The sequence below is a fragment of the Dermacentor silvarum genome, chromosome 4, assembly GCF_013339745.2.
Source record: "Dermacentor silvarum isolate Dsil-2018 chromosome 4, BIME_Dsil_1.4, whole genome shotgun sequence".
In the NCBI taxonomy this organism is placed as follows: Eukaryota; Metazoa; Arthropoda; class Arachnida; order Ixodida; family Ixodidae; genus Dermacentor; species Dermacentor silvarum.
The window spans coordinates 117178682-117188871 of record NC_051157.2 but is presented as its reverse complement, the minus strand read 5'-3'; positions in this window follow the sequence as shown (position 1 = coordinate 117188871).

The following is a 10190-nucleotide window of genomic DNA, read 5'->3' as shown; positions in this document are numbered from 1 at the left end:
CTCGAAGTACCCATAACCACCACACAGGGGGTAGTCCTGGCTTGGGAATCGGTCGGGGTACATTGTGTGCAGTGCCGCAGGGCTCGGGTAAGTGCTTCTTTGTAGAAGTCCGAGATTAACTGCCTGGGTCCTGCACAGCGAAGATTGCGGCAGAGGCAGGAGTCTTCTTGATAGATAATTATGGTTGCAGATCTCGTTGTACGAGCAGAGAGGCTCGGGTCGCCCAGGAGAGGACGCGTTACCCGGCGCATGGTCAGTCAAACCTCGTGCAGCCGAGTGTGCCTCCTCGTTGGGGTTGAGCGAGTCACCCTCAGTCGTTCCAAGGTGCACAGGAAACCAGGCCAATGAGGAGTGTTTGGGGTATTTAGCATTTCGGATGATACGGAGGGCCTGGGGAGCCACTATTCCCATCCGAAATGCCTGATAGCGGTCTTGGAGTCTGAATAAATCATGTCATGTACACCGTCCGTCAATGCGAGACCAATGGCAACCTGTTCTGCAACGCTGGAACTAGAAGTGCAGATGGTAGCGCAGCTGATGATTTTGGTATCACATTCGATCACCACAGAGGAAAAGGCTTCTTCTTGAGCGTACGAAGCAGCGTCTACGAAGCATGTTTGATCCTTGTCCAAGCGGGCACTGGCGAGCAGAGCTTTACCCCTGGCTCGTCTTCGTCCTTCGTTGTAGGTCGGATGCATATTGCGTGACATCCGGTGTGTGGAAATATTGGATCTTACGTCGTTGGGCAGCTTTACAGCGTCGGGACCGACAACCGTGGGGTTACGTTCCAGTATGTGAAGTATGGCTCAGCCCACTGGGGTGCCAGAGAGTCTGACAAACTGAGAAAACTCTTGGGCTTCAACAATTTCTTCGAACGTGTTGTGGATTCCCAGCTTGAGGAGGTCTTCTGTATGCGTTCGGACGGGAAGGCCGAAGGCAAGCTTGAATACTCTTCTGATTAGGGCATTGACCTTGTTGCGCTCCGACACGAGCCATTTGTGCATAGCCGCCGAATAAGCGAGGTGGCATAGCACGAATGCGTGGATAATCCGGATCAGATTGTCCTCCCTGATTCCACGGTACCTGTTGGCGATTCTTCGGATCAATCCGAGGGCGCTTTCGGTCTTGGAACAAATGCGTTTGACAGCGGCACCATTGGCCCCGTTAGACTCGATAAACATTCCTAGGACCCTGATAGTGTCCACCCGCGGAATTGGGGAGACGTTACCAGTGAATAACGTAATGCGGCTCTCCGCTGCTGGCTTCCAGGACCGGTGAGAACCGCCTCTGGGCCTCTTCTTGTAGAGTAAGAGCTCGGATTAAGCGGGCGAGCACCTTAGCCCGGGGGGATGAGATACCGCTCCGTCACATCGATGGCCTCTTGCAGAGCACCCTCGACCTGACCCTCACATCCGTTGGGGCATCAGATGGTGATGTCGTCCGCGTAGATCGTGTGGTTAATGTTCGGGATCTTGTTCAGGGCCCTCGACAGGTTGATCATGGAGATGTTGAACAGCGTCGGGGAGATCACCGCCTCCTGAGGTGTTCCCTTTGGCCCAAGCTGAATTTCGTGGGTCAGAAACTCGACAATCTTGAGCCTAGTGGACCTCGAGGAAAGGAAGGAGCGCACGAAATTGCACGCCCCCTTGCTGACGTGAAGCTTTGTCAGGCTCTTAAGAATAAAGGCGTGCGATATGTTGTAAAATACCTTTTCTAAATCCAAGCCGAGAATTGCCTTAGTGTCGGCGGAGGTGGAGTCAATGATCTGGTCCTTGGTCAGCCTCATACCTTCCTGAGTCGAGAGCCCCGACCGAAAGCCAATCATGTTGAGTATAGCATTCGTTAGAATCGAGGTGGTCAGTGAGGCGGTTAAGCATGACGTGCTCGGCCATCTTCCCGACACACGACGTCAGACAGATGGGCCTTAGATAATCAATGCTCGGCGCCTTTCCTGGCTTGGGTATGAGTACTGTGTAGGCTGCTTTCCAGCTCTTGGGAATGACGTCGCTGCGCTAGATTTTATTCATCTTGTCTGTAAGAAACTCGATTGAGTCGTCGTCGAGATGCTTGAGCATTTTGTTGGTGATCCCATCGGGCCCAGGGGCAGATCTGCCGTTGAGGGATGCGAGAACCCGCTTGACGTCAGCCACGGTAACATCCTCGTCCATCGATGGCGCGTCGCGCCCTTCGTACTCGGGATACTGGGGGGGAGGGGGGGGGGGCACCGGATCGTCCGTGGCCGCCAGGTACTTGTATATGTGCTGCTCCGTGACCGCCTCATCTGGAGTCGAGTTGGTGGCCAAATGGACAGCTTTCGCCGAAGCTCTCTTTTGATTGGACTTGGTGTTGCCATCATGCAGTAGGTACCTGAGCTAGCTAGGTAGAGGTACCAGCTTTTAACGGTCTTCAGCTGGCCCTCCATCGAGTCGCACAGCTCGTCCCATTGCTACTTGCATAGCACTTGGCAATGAGCCTCTATCGTGTTGTTGATTTTGGAAATTATCTTGCGTAGGTATTTTGTTATGGCGCTGAGTCTTCCATCGCGCGAGCAGTGCCTGCTTGGCTTCCAAAAGATGCGCGAGCCTACTGTCCATCCTGTCCACCGCCAGGTCGGTTGTAAACTCCTTGGCGGCTCTAGCCAAATCCTCTTTTATCCCGTCGCACCAAGAGTCTAGGTCCGTATCCGGGGTGAGAACGCGCTCGAAGCGGTTGACTCGGAACAAGTCCCAGTCAGTGAACTGAAATGTCCTCGTCTTGTTATAGGCAACCTTGATGACCAGCCTCGATGATGCAATGATCATTACCGAGGTCCATGGCTGTGTTGGTCCACTTGACGTTTTCTAGGTTCTTGACAAAGGTGAGATCTGGAGTCGTATCTTGGCACACCGAGTTCCCTTCTCCTGGACGGAAAGTCTTTATCGGTTACCAGTGTAAGATCTTCCTCCGTTGCCGTGTGCCAAATGTCTCTACCCTTCTTCGTATTAGTGCGATAGCCCCACGCCTGATGCTGGGCATTGAAATCCCTCATGACGAATAGAGGTGGACAGCCGGCAAAATGCACGGCATTCTTGAGAATACCACCAACCCTGGCTCTGTGAACGCTAGGCCTGCAGTAAACATTGAATATGAAGATACTGTTTCTTAAGCGCCGCTTAGGGGGGCTGACAAGGAGTTCGGTCATGACGTACTCGACCCCATTGTCCGCAGGACCTAGGTCTCGCTGAATGCACGTGAACTTTTTACTGACCAGAGTAGCGACCCCCCTTCCCCCTTCAGTGGAAGCCACCGCTAGGAAACCGGGGAGCTTGATCGGATGATGATGTTATCGTTTCTTACAAGGCAGTTACTTGGGGTTTGTTCTTTACGCTTTTTAGGTATTGTCGCAGGGTCGCCCGTTTGCTGATGATCCAGTGCAAAATTTTATCTGCAAGATGCGCTTTCGCTGATCAGCGCCATAGCATTCGTTGGTAAAGCTATCTGCTACCGTGTAGTGGCATGTACACTTTAAATTTTAACTATTTCAGTTAGTACATGCAAATTGACATGTTCCAGTTGACAGCTCGTGTTTCCGCGCTGGAGCGTAGATGCACCGGCCTATTTGGCTGACGCAGACGTTTCAGAATGTGAACGTAGTTCAGTTTGCTTCGCCAACGCCTCGCGTTTTTTTTTTTTGCATGCCTCCCCCACCCCAATCCTACGACCACGGATGGCTGAAAAATGCCACAAAAGCAACAGACCAGTGACATCTGGCTGCATACATCAAAGAAACTGGTAAAGACGACCAGCGCACATGTGGGATGAAGTTTCGTTTTGTCCTCCCTTCATTGCGATAGCACTTATATGGACACATCTACATTAGGTCCGAAGCCCATGCTAGCACTTTGTTTCCATATATGGTATAGGTGAACGCGCTGGCCGCATGCCTGGTCGCCGCCGTGGAGAAGGTCTCGTGCGGCACTCCGCTTTCCTCCTCACCCTTTCGCCATACTCTCCTCCGTGTTCCTCCTCGCGCTCTCTTCGCTATCGCCGTCTTTCATCCCCGGATGCGCTCCGCGTTCGCTTTTCATCCTCCACTGTGCCCGTTCACTCGGTTACGCCGAAGGGGGCCGATGCTTACCGCAGAAACGGGCGCCTAAGCGTTGCGCTCCAAAATGATCTGTCGTCTCATCTCCACAGATTGGACACAGAGGGGAAGGCGTCAGACGAGCCTTATGGCGACAGAAGTTTAAGACCGGTCTCCGACAAGGTAATCGGGTAAAGATTACTTGAGTTTTTCTAGTGTTCAAGGAATTTTTAATTGTGTCAAGGGAATGGGAGGTGTCAATATTCTGAAAAATTAACAATATCTGGGTTCAAAAGGTCTTGAATAATAGCATATCTCCTGAATCTAGCAGTAGTTAGGTAAGCTGTTGTAAGAAGTAATGACAGTGCATGTCCATTGAGGGCCGCTTTCCCGAGACTGCCAGCCATTTCGTTCATAAGTAATCGCGTATGTCCTGGAATCTAATGAAATTTATGTTGGCAGGAGAAAATGAAAAGTGCGCAAAAGGTTAGTTGCACTGTTTGCTGTGGACGATGAACATAAAGACAAATAACCTGTTATTATGACTACCGTACACGATACTTTTCTTCTTCATCGTCAAGGGTATTGTTCAGTTTAGGGCTTCAGTTTCAGTTTCAGTTTATTATTCATTCAGGATACATAGTTGGTTAGTAGTATACATGCGAGGGTCCCAGAGTCATACGACTGCAGCGGGACCCTCGGTTAACAAGAAGATTAAATAGTGGACATAGTAGTGGAAAGGAGTACACACGATTCTATAAAAGGAGTCATACATGTAACGAAGAAAATTACGCACATTATCAATCTAAATTATACGTACCTATTTAACAAATGAAGTACACACTTTATATGCAAAGTAAGTTAAACAGGACAACTAGTTATGCAAAATGAAATTTTTAAGTTCATACTTGAATGCATGCAAGGTTGATGATGATTTACGTGCATAGGGTAAGTTATTCGAAAATTTAATCGCCGAGAAGTAAGAGGTCATTTTGCCATAGTTTGTGTTACATTTAGGTAATAGAAAGTTGTGATTATGGGCAAACCTAGTGCTATTGGTATTTGTGAGCAACCTAGAGTCTATTATTTGAAACGCGAGCTGTTTGTTAAGTAATTTAAATAGAATAATAAGTAAATTAAATTTGAACAAACCAGATACAGGAAGAATGAAGTTCGCCTGAAGGAGCGGAGAAGCATTAGAGTAAAAATAACTCTTGGTAATAATGCGAATGGTCTGGTTCTGAATGTGCTGTATGGACGAAAGGTGACAGTTATATGTATTTCCCCACGAAGTAATGCCATATGTGATGTGACTATGTATGAAGGCAAAGTATAAAGACAATAAGGCGTGAACAGAAAAAAATGGACGAGATTTAATGAGAGCTCTTATACCAAAAGCAGTTTTTTTTCACATAAGCAATATGATTATTGAACTTCAAGTGCGGGTCCAATTTTATGCCAAGGAAAGGTACGTATTCAGCCATTGAGATTAAATGATGGTCTATGGATACCTGGGGTAGATAAGGGAGAACTTTTTGAGATGTTTTAAAAATCGTGAACTGAGTTTTAAGTGGATTTAAAATTAGGTTGTTTAAACGACACCATTGAACAACTTGGGTTAATTCATTGTTCAGCTTAGTGATTAACGTTGTTAACGATTTATGTGACGTGGAAATGGTGGTATCATCAGCGTAAAGGACAACTTTAGAAAGATTAATGCAATCAGGTAAATCATTAATATAGATGCAAAACAATCTAGATGCTTAGACGGCAATGGCTTAGGAAAGCTCAGACGGGAGTCATGGCCTGTCCCCTACATGTTCCAACGTGTTCTTTCTTTTCTTTGCCTGCACTGGCTGGCCGCGTTTATTAAATGCGTCAAAGAAACCTGTCTGTCCGTCCGTCCTTCCGTCACGTAAGATGATCGCTTTCAATAGAGGGCTCACAGCAGCGAGCGAATTGACATTCGTGCGGCCCCTCGCGCCAACGAGAACTAAGCGGCGAGAACACAGCGCACACGAAGGTATCACCACTCGGCGTACTCTGTCCAGATCGCAGATCGCTTTCAAGATGGGGCCTGCGCGGCCGCGTCATACGCCGCCGCCGCCGGAGTACGGTTGATCACAGTTCATAGTGGTTCGACGCAGATGGATAAGGCGCTAAAGAGCGATAAGGACTTATAATGATTGGAACGCCATCTGCGCACCTGGCGCCACCACCTGCAGTATTTTGATTGCGTAATCGGTTCACCTTGCGTCGCCGTCCGCAGCAGTTTGCGTCGCCGCAGCGCTGTCGTTTATACTGGTCGGATCAAGTTTCATAACATTGATAAGGACACCGGGCTGCGTGGAGATGAGCAAGGGGTATAATGCTTACCCATACTTAGATAACTCCCAGTGAAGTTGCTCTGGGATTTTTTTTTTGTTGTTACAAGGTAGTTTTGTCGTTCATTTTAAGCCACGACCTGCGTTGATACTAACAATCACTCTGAAAGGAAAGGAGGTAAACCAAATAAAAGATATACTTCCAGCCGAAGTTTTAAAAATTTCTGGAATAAGCTGAAATATGGTAATATTTTATCTCGCATAAGAAGCCCGATGAAAGAGAACCACACTTCGTGGATAAAAGAAACACAGCTGATGCTGTGAAGAATGCACTGATCTCTTTGTTGAAAATGTCGCTGCGGTGAATTCTTGGTTATGCCACAGTGACCTAGTTTACTTCCTATTGATAGAGTAACGTTATCAATGTGAAAGCTTTATATGACTCATGAAGCGGAAAATACGGCGGTGTGGCCGGAGATGGTACAAAGAGTCACGCTGTCACAGCCAATCAACGGGAGGCATGTGCCGCGTGGGCTGCTGGGTTCCTTGAAGCATTCGCGTATGTGTGAGGAGGTCACATAGGATGTATGATAGGCTAGGGGTAATGAGCATAGAAGAATATGGCTCCAGAAGTCTAGGTAGTGATCCCAAACGTATCAAGCTGAGTTTTAGAAGAGAAATGAAAGTAGGAATGAGGCAAAAAAACAACCAGATGGTAATTTTTACTCGGAAAAGCAACTAGAAATAGCAACCAAACAAATTGAGGAAGTAATTTCTGAGGATACTAAAACAGAGTGGACATACACAAATTTAACAGTGCTATTAGAACTAGAGCTTGCTAAGGTACGAGTCAGGCCCAAAGGGAAAAGAAGGCACAAACCCAATAGTTGTTGGGATGAGGAGGTTAAGAAGGCCATAGAGAAACGTCAGGAAGCCTCCAGGGAGCACAGATATTCTAAGCAGAGGGGTGAACCACAAGCTGATGTAGACAGAAAATTGAATAAGTTCTTAAACTGTAGAAGGGAACATCCCATTTCATCAATGTGAATATTAGAAGAAAGGTGACCCAATGGAATGTCAGAAGTAAACGAGAAGGATAGAAAAGCAGCTAATAAATTTGGGAAACATCTGAACTTCTGGAGTAATAAGACTGGCATATAGAGCAGAGGTTCATAGTTACAGCTTGAGGTGTTCGGCTAGAAGGGGATGGGGCAATGGAACATATAAGAACAATGATTACAAAAATTGTAAAGAACAAAGAAACGTTGCATGTACTTTATCAGACAAGGATAGACCGGTTAGTGCAATGGGTCCACTTGGAGAACGAGAGTGGGAAAGGGCAGAGAAGAGGGTTCGTCGACAGGTCCAGATGGCATCCCAATTATGTTAATACAGACATTGGGCGCAAAGTCAAAGCAAACATTAAGAGAGGTACTGAGCAAAGCGATAATGAATGGTAAATCCCCCGATGGGTGGAGACTAAGCAGGATGAGCATGATATATAAGAAAAAAGTGGGACAAAGCTGACATAAACAACTACCGTCCCATAACAGTGACGTCAGTGGTTTACAGGGTGGTGATGCAGGTTATAAAGAACAGACTGCAGGTATGGGTGGAGGGTGATGGAGTTCTGCGGCAACTACAAAATGGGTCCTGGAAACAAAGGAGGTTAGAGGACAATCTGTTCTCTTTTGCGCAGTGTATCGAAATAGCAGAAAAGGAACATAGGCCTCTATGGCTGGCATTTCTGGATGTCAAGAGAGCCTATGACAGTTTAATTCAAGAAGATTTGTGGGACACACTGGGCACACTAGATGTGGAAGATGGGGTAACTAATCTTTTAAAAGATGTCTGTAAAAGTAACAAGGTGCTTGTAAAATGAGAAAAAAAGGCATCCGAGCTTATAGAGATCCAACGGGGGCTTAGGCAAGCATGTCCTCTCTCACTTTTGTTGTTCATGTTGTACCTACAAGGATTAGAGACCAATTTAGAGAGGAGCGGATTCGGCTTCAACCTTTCTTTTTTCAAGCAAGGAAAATGGACTGAACAGTCATTACCAGGACTGATGTACGCGGATGATATAGTATTAATGGCTGACAACGAGGAAGATTTGCAGGGACTGATGGACATGTGCGGTAAAGAGACAGATAGATTAGGTTTGAGAAAAACGAGAAATCGGCAGTCATGACTTGTAATGATAATCAGGGCAGCGAACATGGGATACAGAAGGATACGCTGGAGATAGTGGATAAGCGCAAATATTTTGGCGTGTGAATAAACAATGGCGCTGAGTACCTAACGGAACATGAAAATAATCTAACTACTAAAGGCAGTTGGAATCCAGCTGTGATGAAAAATAGGGCACTGTGGAATTACAATAGGTACGAAGCAGTGAGAGGGATCTTGAAAGGGGTGATGGTTCCTAGTCTGACTTTCGGCAATGCGTTACTGTGCATGCGATCAGAGGTTCGAGCAAGGATGAAAATCAAATAACGTGGGGTAGGTAGGCTTGCTTTGGGAATTCACGGAAATACACCAAATCAGGGGGTACAGGATGACATGGGATGGACATCATTCGAGGGCAGGGAAGCTGCAGCAAGAAAGAATTTGAGAAGGAATTGAGAGAAATGCGGGGAAGGTGGGGGGCTAGGAAAGTTTTCAGTTACTTGTACGTGTGGAATATTGACACAAAATGGAGGAATCAAACCAGAAAATTTTGATGCAAATATTTGGACAACATCGGGGGGGGGGGGGGGGGCGCAAACCAAGAATTATAGGGGTCTGTGGAAAATAGGGATGCAGACGAAATCAGCACTGGAAACATACAGAACTTTCAAGCAGAGAGAGAGCGAAAGAAGTTTAATGATACGCAATGCAGAGAGGTCGGTCTGAGGTATATTCCTCTAGCCAGCTAATCGGCGTTGGGGAAAGGGGAAGAGGGAAGAAAGAGGGAAGAAAGAGGCGCATGATGGGTGACGATGATGAGAGAAGGAGGATGTAAAACATATGGCAAGCAATTTGGCATGCTCAAAGCCTACATTATAGGCCCATACTTTTGAAAAGTCCAGTAACGCCTGGATGGCCTTAAAACTCGATTGAGCGTCTGGCCGAGGGCCTAAAGTAACGTCCTCCGACAATGGTGCGCTGTCGAGACGCATAATGTCATTGTTCAACTTTTGACACTCTTCCACGTGCTTAGGGCAGTCACAAAGCACACGACCTATAGTTTCATTCACATTGCAAGCAGGAAATGGCCAAAGAAATATCTACGATAATTCTTGGGGAAACTCTTTGTTGTTTGAAGCCAGGATGCGAGTATTGCGGACTAAGACGTACCGAGTCAACTATCATGTTATGATCGGAACATCATCAGCGCACCTGACGCCGCCACCTGCAGTAGTTTGCATGCGTCATCAATTTGCCTTGCGCCGCATCAGCACTGTCGTTTATACTGGTCGGATCAAGTTCGATAACATTGATAATGATACCGGCTGCGTGGAGATGAGCAAGTTGCAGGCTGCTTACGCATACTTAGATAACTCCCTGAGGAGTTTCTGCGTGAATATTTTTCAGCCAATAGCAGATACTCCCAGTAAAGCCTCCAGATGGTTTTTTGCTTATTTTAAGTAGCGAAAACCTTTGAAGCGTCGCCGACGAATCTCATTGGTGGGCGCTCATTTCCGTTTGAAAGCTGCTTTCGTCGGCGATGTTCTTCCTAACGTTGACTGCCGCGACGCTCGCAGACGCTTGCAAGCTGCTGCAAGCGAACTCAACGCAGGATGAAAACGTATTATGGTGGACAG